This window comes from Bison bison, unplaced genomic scaffold (genome assembly GCF_000754665.1).
Source record: "Bison bison bison isolate TAMUID 2011002044 unplaced genomic scaffold, Bison_UMD1.0 scf7180017864370, whole genome shotgun sequence".
Taxonomy (NCBI): domain Eukaryota; kingdom Metazoa; phylum Chordata; class Mammalia; order Artiodactyla; family Bovidae; genus Bison; species Bison bison.
The window spans coordinates 2,978,306-2,996,021 of NW_011494942.1; the positions used below are offsets into that span (position 1 = coordinate 2,978,306).

Genomic DNA, 17,716 nt, shown 5'->3' on the forward strand with positions numbered 1-17,716 from the left:
AAAAGTGAAAGTGAAGTCGCTCAGTCGTGTCCGACTCTTAGCGACCCCATGGACTGCAGCCTTCCAGGCTCCTCCATCCATGGGATTTTCCAGGCAACAGTACTGGAGTGGAGTGCCATTGCCTTCTCCAAAGAAATGTGATTAGGTGAGAGTAAATCACTATGATTTTGGGAAAGCAAACCGCTTTCCAAAGACACAGTTGTTGAATTTTTTTTAATGATAAAAAAGAATTCCATTTGGACATTGACATTGTTTTTCACTATATTCACTTATTGTCTTCCTTTTTATAAGAACATAATAAGTCAAGCATAATATTTGAAATCTGGTACATCCTTACTGTTTCAGGATACTATCCTTCCTTGCAGGGTGTCATTTTGGGAACCAGAGTCTTAGTTTCTGTTAAGATAAAAAGCCCTGTATAGGTTTCCAAAACTTAAACAGATTTTATTATCATTGCATTACCCAAGATTAGAATAAATACTTCTTTAATTGGTAGCGATGAAATTATATGTTCCTTCTAAAAGAATGCTTCTTTTGATTTAAAAAAAACCTAGACAAATTAAAAATACTGATTCTATGAAATTTTCAACTGTGCCAAAATGTATTCCAAACATACTCAAGGGTCTGTGCTGCTATAAGATTTTTAATAAATAATGAAAATTACCATAACCTGTATGTTTAACCCATGCCAAGTGATTTATACACACTGTTACTTAAATCTTACAATAATTCTAAGCTGTAAAACCACAGGCAGATGGAGGTTTAAAGGTTTAAATTTATAAGAGAGGATAAAATTTAAGTTACATATCTAAATAGAGTTTGTGTTTGAGCCATGGTTTGTCCACCATCATTTCTTTAGCACATAGGGTGTAAAGCTTCCATTCCTAGAGAGCACTGGGGCTCAGCTCTTTAGCTGCAGATAACATCACAGGGGGCTTCCCAGGTGCTCAATGATAAGGAATCCGCCTGCCAAGCAGGAGATGCTGGTTCAATCCCTGGGTCGGGAAGATCCCCTGGAGAAAGAAACGGCAACCTATTCCAATATTCTTGCCTGGTAAATCCCATGGACATAGGAGCCTGGCAAGCTGCAGTCCATGGGGTCGCAAAAGAGTTGGACATAACTTAGCAACTAACAACAATAACATCACAGTGAATTTTTCTTCCTGTCTGATGTGTTGGAGACAAATCAATATATATATATATATAAGATTTGCTGTGATTAGATGTAAATCCCCAGTTACTAACAATCTTTAATATTCTGTACATATTAACTCATAAGTGAAAACATATCATAATTACTTTGTACTTAAATACAAAAATCATTTCCTTTGTATGGTATGTTCATTCTTTCCAACATCTTCATAATTCCAATCCATCCAGGTTATTTATCTCTGTAAAATTCCAGCCACAAGCAGCCTTGCCACATCTCTTCCCCTACCCCATTCACATATTAAGAACTTATGAGTTTACTTTTGTCTTCAAGTTTTGTGCCAAATTCCAATTTTCTTTCTCAGTTTCATTCTGACCCTAAGACCTGGTATACTCTTGATGTGTTTATGTATGTCTTTCCCACTTATCATAATTGCTTTCACTGATAATTAATTTAAAAATTATTTTTAAATGTTTACCCTTGATTCTGGCCAATTATCTAGTACATATCTTCCAAAAATAACATGTGTACAAATTTCTGGAATAGCTTGATAAAATGTAGATTGTTTTTCAGTATGAATGGGTTGAACATTAAGATTCTGCATCTTTAACAAAATCTCAAGTGATGTTGATGTTTCTGCTTCCTGGACAACACTTTAAGGAATAAACACTAAAAACCACTATCAAGAAAAAGTTACATATAAGCTGGATTCATCACTTGTTTTATATAACTCATCTATATCGCTCAAGGGTGCAGCTATTGATCTAATTCATATGGCTATTGGTTATGAACAAAGTTATACATGTAGCTACAGGATTATGTAAATTCTAGACAGATATATTAAAAAGAAAGAATATAATATGATAAATTTGGATTCAGCTATACCATTTGGAGAGAAGTCAATGGCAACCCACTTCAGTACTCTTGTCTGGAAAATCCCATGGACAGAGGAGCCTGGTAGGCTGCAGTCCATGGGGTCACAAAGAGTCGGACACGACTGAGCAACTTCACTTTCACTTTTCACTTTCATGCATTGGAGAAGGAAATGGCAACCCACTCCAGTGTTCTTGCCTGGAGAATCCCAGGGATGGGGGAGCCTGGTGGGCTGCCGTCTATGGGGTCGCACAGAGTTGGACATGACTGAAGCAACTTAGCAGCAGCAGCAGCATACCATATGGAGAAAAGCTAAATAATATACTAAGTCAGATCACACATATTGCCCCATAATTCTAGTACTGAGGTTGGTGTCTACTTGAGGATAAATGGTATAGAATGGTGATCCATACTCTGGGCATTTGTGGTACTAAATCACAGTCAGTAAAGGGAGGTTTTGTTAATTCCTTTCCTAGGAAGAAAAATAATTCACTGTGTCTACATAGGGACAAGCATATTTTCCACGGAGGAGGGTTTATTCTTATATATATCATCTGCTACATTTGAGAATCTACAAAATTTTAATAGTTATTAATTATAGCTGAAGACAATTTCCAAGTAGGCTTGATGGTTAAAAAAGAAAAAACAGAAATTAAATTTTTAAAAATAAAAGGCAATGTAAGACATCTAAAGCATTTGGAGAACAAGCTGGCATTTGCCCTTAAAGAACCTTTTTAACATATAAAGAAGTGATTCTGAAAATTCTACTGACTATTTCCTAAGGTAACAAAATACTCTCATCTTTTTTTTTTTTAAATACTCTCATCTTAACTTATATTGAGAGTTCCTCATACTTATATAAAATAATAATTGGAACATATTCTATACCTCTGTTTTGTTCCACAATTAGGGTGTTTCTGTAGTTAATATTAACAAAAGGCCTGTCTCCCTTCAGCTTGTAATTACCTCTATCACTGTTTTTCATACCCGCCTTCCAACTAGAAGTCTGAGTATCTTTCTCACTCTCCCCTGAGGTCACTGTTTCTTTCTTCATAGTTGCCAGGCAAACTTTATGCAAGCGCTTTAAAATACCAGAGCAATTCAGGGATGGAGAATCTTTTAGTAGCACCATGGAAATTGAAATTTAAATGTCCATACATCAGCTTCTAAATTTGTTAAGTTTCCTTTGTATTCATAAACCCAATTTTGTTTACTTTGATTTCCCAAAGGAACTGTGTTCAAGCCACTGGGACCCACCCCACAAGCTTCACAACCTTGACCGGATCTCACTGTCTTAAGTTTGCCTTCTTGTGTCAGTGGTGACTTAACCATTAGTTTGCTCAGAAATTCTATTTCTGCTATAGATTCTGTCTTCAGTATTTTCAAATTTTCATGAGTGTTGACTGTAAAAACAATTTAAGCTTCATCAAGAAATCAAGTATACCAGTTAGTATGTTAATCTTTTGCTCCCACATGACCGCAATTTTCAAACCACAGGTGAATTCTTCCTAAGATTTTGCTCATTATCAGTCAACCAGAATAAGTTCTGCCTACTCAGCCCTGTCAAAGGCATGAAAGAGGCAAAACATAGCCAAAATAATCAGAAATGTACAAAGATGGCTTAATTCTGTTATCTGAAATTACAGAATGTCTCTCTAAGATAGGTTATATAAATAATTATTTCACAACATATTTTTTCCCAAGGAAAAGAAATTCTGTTCCCTTCACATTAAGAGTAAATGAGTTTAGCCTTATTTGTATACTACATTGACAGTAGCATATGCTGCAAGTGCAGAACTCTTTTGCTGTACTTACATCTGACACATCTGACTAGGAATTGCCACATTAATCTGTTGATTTTAACTTCACCACAGCACCTGCCTGGATGCTCTTATCCATTAAGATTGTTCCAATATTGAAGAAAGTAATGGCCCAGACCCAATCTATCTGAAGAATGACTACATTCTTCCCTTTGTACTTTCCTTCTCACCTGACTTCATGACAGCCTTGCTTCCTTTTCTGTCTCTCACTTTCCTTCTTTATTCCTTTCTCTTTCCCCTTCTTTCTTTCATCTCCCGAAGACATCTTACAGTATGAAAATATACTACAATTCCTCTAATTCATCTTTATTAAGTAGTACTTGCCCCATCTGTTCTCCAACAGTCTTATTTATAATTTCTCTTAATTATTTCATCTTACAAGCGTAGAGGACTGAACTATGTGATTACAAACATGTGACACAGGAATTCTTCAGTGATCATTATTAATGGAGATACTGCCAGTCTGAATAAATGGGGGACACACAGGCACTCACATGGGTGTCTTAAAAGTCAATATATGGTGATTTTCCCCCCGACAATTATATAAAGTAGCAGAGAGACTGAATAGGGCTTTACTGTTAAACAGGCACCTCTAGTTTGTTAATGAAAAATTACGTCTTCCCAAAGAAAGTTTATGTTTGAATCAATGGCTCTTTTCTATTTATTAAATAGTTTTGAGGCTCTTTCTGTTCACTGTATACAATGTCTTGTAAATATTTGACAATGAAAATTTATTTAATGAATTATCCAATCCCTGCACTCAGCATCATGCCAGTTTAATCTGAGCTCCAGACCAAATAAATTCCACTGCTGTTCTCTTGATAAAAAAAAAAAAAAAGAGCAATCCACTCATCAGAATCTCTTTCTGTTTAGTATGCAAAAGAATTGGGAATGAAAATACTAAGATCCTGTTATGGTATTTCATCAGGAATCATTACAAAATCTTTGTCATCTGAACTATTAATACATTTGAAATTGTCCATTCAGTTAGCAAGTTCAGACCACACAAAGAAAAAAACCCTTATCTTATTAATCACTTCAAACTTTCTGTCATTCCAAGTCCCATTTAAAATTAAGCGTCAATTATTTTCTCTCATTCTGATGTTGTCTTTTCTTGGTTACAGTTAAACTATCTTGTTTATGGTTTCCTGCACTGTAAAAAAGCTTTCAAGTTTAATTAGGTCCCATCTATTTATTTTTGCTTTTATTTCCATTACTCTAGTCGGTAGGTCAAATAAAATCTTGCTGTGATTAATGTCAAAGAGTCAACCTAGATGTTCATCAATAGATGAATGGAGAAAGAAGCTGTGGTACATATATACAATGGAATGTTACTCAGCCATAAAAAGGAACAAATGTGAATCAGTTGAACTGAAGTGGATGAACCTAGAGCCTGTTATACAGAGTGAAGTCAAGTCAGAAAAAGAAAAACAAACATTGTGTATCAATACAATATGGGATCTAGAAAAATGGTAGTGATGAACATATTTGCAAGGCAGGAATAGAGATGCAGACATAGAGAATGGACTTGTGAATGCAGAGGGGGAAGGTGAAGACAGGATAAATTGAGAAATTAGCATTGACATATATGCACTATTATATGTAAAACAGCTAGTGGAATGCTGCTGTATAACACAGTAAGCTCAGCCTGGTGATCTGTGATAATCCAGAGGAGTGCAACGGGAGTGGGCGTAGGAGGGAGGTTCAAGAGGGACAGGAGATAGATATATATGATTTGCATAGTTATTGGGCAACCAATATATTACAGAAAGCAGTTATCCTCTAACTAAAAATAAAATAAAGGGCAAGAAGTATTTTATTTTAAGCAATGAGAAAGAAACTTGCAGCCACCTTTAAAATGAATCCATATGTGTCAGGTGACCACTAAATGAATATATAGGTCCCAGTGATTCTGTTAATATGCTGCAGCACAGAAATCTGCATTCTGTTCATACCTTTCCTTTAAGATGGAGAACACAAAAATTAGTCTGGCTTTCAGTTAAAAGAAAACAGATTTGTCCTTTCCATCAAATGTGTGCTTTTTAAAAATAAAACCTAATTTACAAGGATCAAAATGTGTCAAATAATTGTGATCACTCTGTCTCCAAAAGAATTTTGCAGTTTGTAAGAAAAGGCACATTGATTTTTTTTTTTTAAACCCAGTTAGGTATCATTCATTTTACATGAATTTGATTGACAACTTTTCATTTAGATCCAATTTTCTTTAGAGATTATAATGTGGCAGCTGTTCAAAAATACTTTATTTCAGGTAGATTTTTACCTGAAGGTGCATTCTCACATAAGAATACTGTTACAAAATCAGGTATTAAATCTGATCAGATTCCAACTTCCATTAAGGCATTTAAAGGGAATAGTCCTATTGATGTTTCTATGACAGCTAAATGTTCTTTCTTAAGAGAGTTAAAGACAAATAATAGGCAAAATATTTGGGAGCTTTTGTTGAACCTGGGTTATTCATTTAAAGATAATAAAGAAATAATAAACATATAATTTTCAGTTTAAAATTTTAGTTTTAAGAGCTGAGAACATAGTGAGATGTACTTCTCATCAAACAATGGAGATAAGAATGCATGTGCTCTAAATGTGTATGTGTGCATGTGTATGATGTACATGTATATATTTAATATGTTTCATTTCAGTGAAAGACACTACAGTTTGGGGGGCTATATGAATGGAAAATATTAGTTATGTTAATATAGAAAATTTATAAAAACAGAATAATAATGCATTGTCCTAAAATAAGAATTCATCATGTTTACCAATCATTTGTACAGGTCTCAGCTTTCAAACTTGCAGATAAAATTCTTTGACAGCTTTCTGCACAATAGACTTTTTTTTTAATAATGATCCATTTCAAATTGATGTTTTTAATTGACTTATTAAAATTTAAGTACTTCAAAAGTGGGCTTACAATGATTACCTAATAACCCAGATTACATTTATTTTTGCCTGAATGGTTTAAAAAGCTTTGCTTTCTCTAGGATTTTATGAACTTGTAAAATCTTTTGTGGATTTCTTTGATGTCATGTCAGATTGTTGGTTAGATAAAAGCTATGGTTTTCAAGGCTGATAAGAAATTAGTAGAGCTTAGTACATTTTCTGTATGAATAACCACAATGATACAGTCAAAAGAAATAAAGATTGTACTATAAGAAAAATGTTAAAATTTTATATAAAAATGTAATTCCCTAGTTAAAATGGAACTCAGTATTTATGTTAGTTTTAGGCTTTTTATACAACCATATGAAGTTTCAGTTTTTACATTTATATGGAATTTCTCATATGAGGCCAATAAAGGATCTAACATTACTTTTTCATATCATGGTGTCTTCTCTCCCATAAGATTCTGATTTTCAATTATTTAAAGTTACACTTACTAAAAGTGTAGATTTTTAAGATACAAGAAACTGACACAACTTTAGCTTTTGTATATTATTTTTTTTAAATATCAATGAACAAATAAACTCATCTAATATTTTTAATATAAATTTATTTTAATTGGAGGTTAATTACAATATTTTTAACTTTCTATAAATTTCCCAGTTATTTTGAACACATACTATTCAGTACTTTTTGAAAATTAAAACTATATTTCAAATTCATGAAACTCTAAAGCATTTATGCATTTTATTCATAGGTAGAGAATTACATGTAAATGTGTATATGTATGTGTGTGTGTATGTATACACACACACACACAAATACATATGATTCTTTGCTACTGTCAGAAATGTCAGATGCGGGAAATTCTTAACAGAGCTGCCTGTAAACCAATTAAATCTTTTGCATGGCGCCACCCTAGCTTTTCTCCCAATCCCAATAGATTAAAAAAAAAACAGAAAACTAATAACATCTACAATTAACAGCATTCTTGTAGCCTATAGGTCTAGCCTGCTACTTAGTTTTCCTCTGACAATAATGGAAGGCCTTATTATTTTGCTTCCCCTGGGCATTTATTAGACATGATGAGGAAAAGGTTACATCTTCTCTGGAAAAGAGCACAGTCTTCAACTATCTTCTGCATATGAACATCTTAATGGGCATCACATTAGAAAGGCATTCAGTGCTACTATTATGTTACTTCTTCCCAATTAGAATCTCTATTTTAATGTGATTGCCAAAAATTTTAGTGCCCATCATTTGATAAGATTGGGAGTGGGATTTGCTAAACATCAGTTAATAGAAAATGTGAGACAAATGCTGCCTGAGTACACTGGCTGCCAGTGGGAAGAAATGAATGGGTGGTAATGGAAATTAATGGATGCGGGAAATCTACTTCAATTTCCTTGGAAAATGTACTGTAACTGCTTTGCATTAATAAATCAAATTTCTTTCTATTGTTTAAAAAGTTAATAACAATATATTTTGATTTAACAGGATAACACCTTCTCCTAAACACATAACTGTATTAGCTACTGCTCTGTTGGATATATTCAAGCCATATGTTTTGCTCTGGTAGATCATCTTTTATGATGCTTGGCACTAAATCAGATTAAGCTGTCAACAACTAAGAAAAAGAGCTATTACAATGTTATCTTCAAAGTTATTGCTTTAAATAATTAAAATTGTTTTCAAGAAGTCAGTCTTCTAATATCTATTTAAAAGTTCTCCTCCATTTTAATCCCGTATTAAGTTTTGACCTTTTGCTAATACTAAGTCAGATACATTACTTAAATTTCTGATAATCAAATGGAGACATAAGACACTTGAATTTAAAAAGCAATATAGGTTTACATGGACTCTAAAATATAACAAATGTACTTATTCAACCCAAGCACATTTAAAATGCTTTCAAATGTTTATGTGCCTCCTCTAACATTTTCTTTTGGAGAAAATCTAGTTAAACCTATCATTTCATCTGAATACTACAATTACTTTTAACTACTTAAATTAAATCTATATCCCACACAGTGCAGGTAAACCATCAACAGAATATTTCTTATTTAAAAATCCAGAGCTAGCCAAGTTTTTCTAAAGGAACATGCCTGATGATGATGTTGGAAAAACTAGAAGAGGTTCACTAATCACAAAGGGTCCAAAATGCAGAAAAGGAAATGTGCATTTAAAGAGCTGTTACGATTTCAAACAAATTGATTATCCTAAATTAAGTGCAAAATGATAAGAGAGTTTAAAGGACTGGGATAGAATACCTTCTTCTTCTCCTTCTATTGCAATTAAAGGGGTTGATGTTAAGTCATTTCACCCCCTGGGCTTTTTCTTCTTTTGCAAAAGGAGGTAAGTTGCATCATTTCTAAAGTCTTTTCTAGCTCCAGAAATTTGATGAGTCCATACTACTGCAGTTGGTTTTTCTGCTCATTTATTTCACAGTAGGCTAAAATTATGGAATGAAAATATCAAAGGCTAAACTTAGCATGGCGATAATAGCAATGCATGGAGCTCATGAGTAATGATTACACCTCTCAATGAAATAATTAAGGAACTCCCTGGGGGACAACTTCCTACCTAAGAAACTAAGTAGTTCTAAAAGAAGGGACTAGTTTAGGAATTCAAAATAAAAATAAAATAACACAATACTACTAATACATCTTTCTGAATAAATGAACAAAGAGATCTGGAAAGAAGGATGACAAACTTTCTCAAAAAGTATGGCCTTAAACATTCCCTTTGACTCTGCAAAAAGGCTTTTTATTCTGTATGTGATCAAGTCAAAAGATTGTGATCCACAACTCAAAGTTTCACATAATGCCTGAAACAATTCATTATTAATTGATATGCCTAGTGATGATGCTGAAACCTTTTTACCTGCTTTTCCATTCTTCTCAAATCTGCTATCCCCAGTCCACTCACTTATTCTCAGTTGTTATTTACTGAGAAAATGGAAGTGAACTACCTACCTTCTGACCACCAACTCTGCAACCCTACCTCCATGTGTTTGTACCATCTGATCGCTACATTCCTCTTGGTATGGTAGATAATTTTTATTTATTTATTTACCCGTCAGAGGTCAAGGTCAGCTCCTCTAAAGACGATCTGGGTTTCCCATCTCTTTTCTTTGACTCAAAGATTTTGTTTCAGGGACTTCTTTGGTGGTACAGTGGTCAAGAATCAGCCTACCAGTACAGAGGGCATGGGTTTGACCCCTGATCAGGGAACTAAGATCCCACATGCTATGCAACAACTGAGCCCTCCTATTACAAGGAATGCATGCCACAACTAAGACCTGACACAGCCAAAAATAAATAAATATTTTTTACAGAAGATTTTGTTCCTGAGAAGATGGAACCATTCATTTGAATCACAAATTCTCATTTTTTACTAGATCATGCACACCTACATTCAGAAATGTATTTCTTTCATTTCAAAGAAGAAACTACTTTGAACTTAAATTCCCCTAGTGCTGCCCACTTTGATGCTGTTCTTCACAGACAATTTTCTGTAGATACTATTTCTACTTCCTCTTATTCTCTTCTCAGTTTGCTCCAGTTGGGTTTTATCTCCATTACTCCCTTAATCCTTTTAAGTTTTCAATAATCTCTATTTTAACTTCACTGGTCATTTCTTTGTTCCATGTTGAATTACATCACTCTTCTGCTTAGAATTTGCCAAAGAACTGGCACACCAGTTAGCTACCAGAGAAGCCCAATTTATTAATCACTTACTATATAAATGACATAGAAGGCAATGGCACCCCACTCCAGTACTCTTGCCTGGAAAGTCCCATGGACAGAGGAGCCTGGTGGGCTGCAGTCCATGGGGTCGCTAAGAGTCGGACACGACTGAGTGACTTCACTTTCACTTTTCACTTTCATGCATTGGAGAAGGAAATGGCAACCCACTCCAGTGTTCTTGTCTGGAGAATCCTAGGGACGGGGGAGCCTCGTTGGCTGCCGTTTATGGGATCGCACAGAGTCAGACACAACTGAAGCGACTTAGCAGCAGCATATAATACAAAGATGAGAACATAAATTAAATGATATTTCTTGAGCATCTGCTATGTTCCAGGCATTCCTCTAGGCTAAAGGTACAGAAGCAAAATAAATAAGATTACTTCTCTTATGGGTCTCACATCCTTAGGGAAGAAAATCAGTCAGATTAATTACCATATTAATCACCATATTAATTTAAATACCTCAAACTTGTCTATATTTCTACTTCTATTCTTCTTTTATTTCCTCACTCTCTCCCTGTATCTCCTGATCCACTTTAGTCCCAGGAACACTCCAAGCCCTTCCCCATCTTAGCCTCCTTGCATTGTGTGTTTCCTCTGATGAAATGATCTTATCCTGGAACTGCACATGACTGACTCCTACTTCCCTTACAATTATCATGCCCTTATGGAAATCTTGCCAGATCATAGACTGCAAGTACCCACACAGTCAGTCATGAACAGTTTTAATTTCTACAGAACATATATCATTAATTAATACGGTAATTAATATCTTATTTAATAAGGGTTTAATATCTTTCAGGAAAAAAAAATTGTACTAGCAATAGACAGTTTTGAGCAGAAAATACAGTATTATTTTATCAAAGTATTTGCACTTAAAGAAGTTGTTTCATGGGTACTAAAAACCATGCAGGGATAAAAAAAGAGTTTTTAAATCTGAACATGTATCTAACCTTTGGACTACTAAGGCAACTCTTTAATTGATTTATTCAATAATCATAAAGAAAGGCAATGCCAAAGAATGCTCAAACTACCGCAAAATTGCACTCATCTCACACGCTAGTAAAGTAATGCTCAAAATTCTCATAGCCAGGCTTCAGCAATATGTGAACCGTGAACTTCCTGATGTTCAAGCTGGTTTTAGAAAAGGCAGAGGAACCAGAGATCAAATTGCCAACATCCGCTGGATCATGGAAAAAGCAAGAGAGTTCCAGAAAAGCATCTATTTCTGCTTTATTGACTATGCCAAAGCCTTTGACTGTGTGGATCAAAATAAACTGTGGAAAATTCTGAAAGAGATGGGAATACCAGACCACCTGACCTGCCTCTTGAAAAATCTGTATGCAGGTCAGGAAGCAACAGTTAGAACTGGACATGGAACAACAGACTGGTTCCAAAGAGGAAAAGGAGTACGTCAAGGCTGCATATTGTCACCCTGTTTATTTAACTTATATGCAGAGTACATCACGAGAAACGCTAGACTGGAAGAAACACAAACTGGAATCAAGACTGCCGGGAGAAATATCAATAACCTCAGATATGCAGATGACACCATCCTTATGGCAGAAAGTGAAGAGGAACTCAAAAGCCTCTTGATGAAAGTGAAAGTGGAGAGTGAAAAAGTTGGCTTAAAGCTCAACATTCAGAAAACGAAGATCATGGCATCCGGTCCCATCACTTCATGGGAAATAGATGGGGAAACAGTGGAAACAGTGTCAGACTTTATTTCTCTGAGCTCCAAAATCACTGAAATTAAAAGACGCTTACTTCTTGGAAGGAAAGTTATGACCAACCTAGATAGCATATTATAAAACAGAGATATTACTTTGCCAATAAAAGTCCGTCTAGTCAAGGCTATGGTTTTTCCTGTGGTCATGTATGGATGTGAGAGTTGGACTGTGAAGAAGGCTGAGCACCGAAGAATTGATGCTTTTGAACTGTGGTGTTGGAGAAGACTCTTGAGAGTCCCTTGGACTGCAAGAAGATCCAACCAGTCCATTCTGAAGGAGATCAGCCCTGGGATTTCTTTGGAAAGAATGATGCTAAAGCTGAAACTCCAGTACTTTGGCCACCTCATGCGAAGAGTTGACTCATTGGAAAAGACTCTGATGCTGGGAGGGATTGGGGGCAAGAGGAGAAGGGGATGACAGAGGATGAGATGGCTGGATGGCATCACGGACTCGATGGACGTGAGTCTGAGTGAACTCTGGGAGTTGGTGATGGACAGGGAAGCCTGGCGTGCTGCAATTCATTGGGTCGCAAAGAGTCGGACATGACTGAGTGACTGATCTGATCTGATCTGATCTGATTTTAAAGCTTAGCACTGAAAGTTCACAGCCCTATATTTAATATTATCAGGACATTATTCACTAAAATCAAGACATCTGGCACCTCACATTATTATCGGTCAGATTTCTACAGATGTTGGGGTTCTATGGTATAGCAAAGCATATTAACTCCAATAATAACAATTAATGTATGTAAAGGTGAACAGTAAGAAGACTTCAGATAATCCAAACATGCAAAAGACCCTACAAAAAGAATTACTCTTAAATCAAACTTTGATTTTTAATGAATCTTTTATATCACCAAAAATATCATTAAAATCAACTAAAGAAAAATAAATAAATTTTGAAAGATCACTACCTTGACACAGATGAAAAAATTAAACCCAGAGTTGTCATATTTAAATCAAGTTGTGGGCTTTCTTTGTATAAAAACCTGTTAATCTTTGCATTTTATGCTATCAGATACAATAGAGCTCTTTTAATAAACTTCATCATTCCATAGTCTAAAAATGGACATTTTAATCAGATTATTTCTGTTTCCAGAAATTGTTTCCGCTGGACTTTGCTTTTTATCATGATTACAGTTTCCTTCTAGTGCAATCTAAATTATTTGAAGATCAGAATCTTTGGAGTTTCTTGAATTATCCAGTAAAATGGATTATAATATACTACCTTAACCTGATAATTGCACCTTTCAGATCTAACTTTTCATCCCATTACACACATATACATACACACACCTGGAGAACAGGCCTGGAGTCTTCATAATGTTCTACAAACATTATACAGCTGATATTTACATTTTGTTCTTCTTAAAATCCCTTCCCAAAATAATATAAATACAAATTAGCTAATTTATGACAGAATTATTTCTCTCATGTTTACCTTTTAATGGCAATGTCCATGTCCACTGGTCACCCTATTAGTTTACTAAAATGGAGAGGCTGGTTGAAAATATGCACATTTTATTTTTCCAAAGAGAATGTTAATATACCTTACTTCCTTCAATGAGAATTTCAGTAAGAGCAGAGAGAAGATATGCTGAAGACTCAAAATATCATTTGTGTATATTATGCTCAGTTGCTTTAGTCATGTCTGACTCTTTGTGACCCCATGGACTGTAACATGGAATTTTCCAGGCAAGAGTACTGGAAGGGGTTGTCATTTCCTCCTCCAGGGGATCTTCCCAACCCAGGAACTGAATCCAAGTCTCCTGCATCTGATGCATTGCAGGTAGATTCTTTACCTTCTGAGCCATCAGGGAAATCCCCAAAATATCATTAATTATAAATAACTAAGTCTCTGTAACTTATTTTGCTCATAATAATTTTTTTGAAACAAAGAATTCTTATTAGGAACTCTTAATGTGAACACGATAAACAAGAATGTAAAACATATATATTATTATACACTTAATCTGAAAATATCCATGCTCTTAAAAAGTCTTAAGAGACATGTTGCTGAGTAAGAAGTGAGTGATAAATTAGACAAACATGTCAATACTGTTGCTTTATATAGGCCTGAAACATGCTTCACTATGGCTGTGATCTACTTTTATGCCAAGGCTACTACCAATCTATATTCCACCTTTGGGGAATTGATAAATCAGCCACCTCCATGTAGAGACAGAAGACTTGATAAGCTGAATACCAGCTGGAAATCAACCGTCATTTGCTTTCTTAGCTAGATGCTCTCATGTAGGCACAATCTGTGCAAGTGCACGTTGTAGCCTTGCCTTCTGCATATATATCCTCTTCTACGTGACAGTTCACACTGAGGATTTCATTCCTGGTGCCTTTCATGTCTGATTCCTCCGTTTTGATTGACCTCCTACCCAGTGATCCTTAACAGACAGCTGGCTACAGATGAAACTAGAAAGTAGGGACCTGATCCAATTACATCTCATCTAGAGGCTGGCTAGCAACTCCAACAGGAGCCTGGGATGCAGCACTGTATCTCGAATAGGCCGTAATTCTACCTGAACTAATCAGACTGGCTCCCTCAAAAGTAGTGGCAAAGAGCAAATGTCCAGAGAGGTGCAGAGAAACACATGAACGACCCCTGTACAATTCTTAAGAGGGAAGCCAGGCTTCCAAGGGCTAATAATTTTCTAATTGCAGTCCCTGTATAGTAACTCCCATTGGTCTTAAAGATATCTGAGTTTAATCTCAGCCAAAAACCCCACTAAGCACACACTCCTTTTCAAGCTCCTGCTTTAGGAGTCATGCATTCTTTACATTCAACATTTCTTGTTTCTTCAATAACTAACTGTATATCAAGATTTTATAGTATCTTCATTATTCTGCCTGTTTGAATCATTCATAGAGCTCCTGCTAAAGAGGGTACCAAAAACACACAGAATGTAATGCTCTATTTGAAGTGAAACTAACTCTAAGTAGAGCAAAACCATCACCTCCTTCATCTCTTTAAGGTCTGCTTATGTAGCAAAATAATTTAAGTGTAAGAGAATCTGCATTCCAGCTATAACTATAAACAACTGTGCTGTCTTTGGTGATTTATAAGGCCTTTGAAATTTTCTAGGTGTCCTAGGGGTAACATAAGAAAAAATTATCTTTCTTCATATCTAACTAGGTAGAAAATATTGATTTAATCAAATCTTTACATACCACATTAGTATTAGTGATGTTAGCTTCATATTTTCTCAATCATAATTGGTGGATTTCAAGGGGAAAAACATGGTTATCGAGGCTCTTTGGTTTCTCATATTGAACAAATTGATTAACATGTGTTAACTGAGCCTTGTATGCTCAAAACTATGGCATGTGATTTAAAAGTAGGAAAATAATCAAATATGAAGTCCTTACATGCATGAGATGACCCATCTGGTGTAGAGAGACACTATTTATCACTACTGAGATGATTTGCAGAACATTACAGAACAGCCTTCCCAGGTGGCGCGATGGGAAAGAACCCGCCTGTCAATGCATGAGATGTAAGAGATGCAGGTTTGATCCCAGAGTTGGGAAGATTCCCTGGAGGAGGGCATGGCAACCCACTCCAGTATTCTTTCCTGGAGGATACCTTGAACAGATGAGCCTGGCCAGCCACAGTCCATAGGGTTGCAAAGAGTCGGACATGCATGAAGCATGAAGCAACTTAGCACACACACAGAACAGCCTAAGAAGTGCCCTCCACTTCGAGTGATTCAAGTTACTCAAGAAGAAAGTGAGGTAAGAGTCATGCAAAACCCTGTAACTGACGTTCACTGAATTATTCAAACTGCCATTTTTTTCTCATGATGTGAATACAGTTTGACTATTTCAATAAATGTTGTGGTGACTAATAAGGACTTTTTTGTACAAAGTGCCAGACAAGGAACAGGAAATGAGCTTCCATTCCATATTATTCTCATTTTGACTATGATTCACTCACATCTATAGGACATACGCCTGACAGATCTTTAGGCTTAAAAAGCAAAATGAGACCAGTACCTGGGGATTGTGCTTTTCAAGCTTACGCAGCAGGATGTGAAGAAAAGAGGTCAGGATTTGTGCTAAAGAAGCTGCAAAGAATAACATATTTGTCAGAATGTGAGACACAGCTACATTTAAGGAAAAGTTGACCTAAAATTGCTGACCGTATTACTGTCTGATAACGCAGCTTTTGCTTCACTCTAAGCACTCAGACTTCATTCTTATCACAGATATCTGAGAGCTCTTTCTTTTTTGAACAAATTTGTTATTCATGTTTATGCCATTTTCTTAATCAGTCCCTTGATGCCATGCCTATGTAACTAGTCTCCTCGTTTCTGATTTTTTTTCCTCCTTAAATCTAATCTTCATACCAATACTGAATATCTCTATCATAAATGTAACTTTAAAAGGCAATTTTCAAAGTTTTAAAACTAAAACCCCTAATAAGAAAAATATTTTGCATTATGACAAAATTGGTCTCATATACACAAATTAAATTTCACAAAATATTGTATCTTCAATGCATTCACATTTCCACTGCTTTTCATTATGTTTCATTTTAGTTAATTCTACTCCATAAATATTAAATATGAACCACTGAATTATATCATGATTCTCCAAACTATGATTCCTAAATGTAAGTCCAGGGACTTGGTGTACCCACAACAATTTCAGGAGATTCACCAGGTCAACGTTCTTTCTCAATAATGCCAAAACACATTTGCCTTATTCACTTTCACTCTCTGATGAGTGTACTGAAGAGTTTTCCAGAAGGCATATGATATGATGATGTCATACCCTGACAGAAAATGAACGCTATGCTTGTATATTCATTGGTTTAAATGTTTTTCTCAGCTTTGACTTATAATACAGTAAATATCAATAAATATAACCACATAAACAAAAGCTTTTTGGGTTGCTCAATAAAATTTAAGAATTTCAAGGGATCATGAAACCAAAAAGTTTGAGAACTACTCAACAGTGATTTTAATTGGATCGTTGCATACACACACACACACACACACACACAAACCTCTTTCTATAACACACTCTGTTGCCTGCAAAGCAAATGTAACCTGGTATGAAGGTTTCAACAACTTCTCTATGATTCTGCTGTTCCCTAAAAACAACTCTGGGCTTCCCTGGTGACTCAGTGGTAAAGAACCCACCTGCTAATGCAGGAGATGCAGGTTTGATCCCTGGCATGGGAAGATCTCCTTGCCTGGGAAATATCATGGACAGAGGAGCCTGGAGGGCTATAGTCCATGGGGTTGCAGAGTCAGACACACCTTAGCAACTAAACAACAAAAAACAATTCTCCTTTCAACCAGGAACACCATTCTAAGTACCCTAAACAAAACTTGTCATTCCTGCTTTGAGCCTCATTTCAAATATTAGTCCTGAAATATCCTTAAGCCTATTTTTTGACAAGATAAATCCTATTTATGTATACATCTGCAATTATTGGCTCTGCCTTATGTAACTTTTTTTTTTTTTTTTTT

At 35.5% G+C, this 17,716-nt stretch overlaps 1 protein-coding gene across 14 annotated transcripts in view; it reads right to left on the bottom strand.

Moving 5' to 3' along the window:
- NRXN1 (neurexin 1) overlaps window positions 1-17,716 on the bottom strand; it is a 1,228,156-nt gene that overhangs the window by 1,150,792 nt on the left and 59,648 nt on the right. For 9 of the 14 annotated variants that reach the window (XM_010855904.1, XM_010855908.1, XM_010855907.1 and 6 more), the window contains exon 1: window positions 16,233-16,601. The exons of 3 other annotated variants lie outside the window; for them this stretch is intronic. The gene's annotated coding sequence lies outside the window, so the exon portion shown is untranslated. Of the gene's footprint in view, window positions 1-13,665; window positions 13,711-16,232; window positions 16,602-17,716 lie in introns of those variants that run through there. 2 more of the 14 variants (XM_010855902.1, XM_010855910.1) reach the window with 2 other exon arrangements.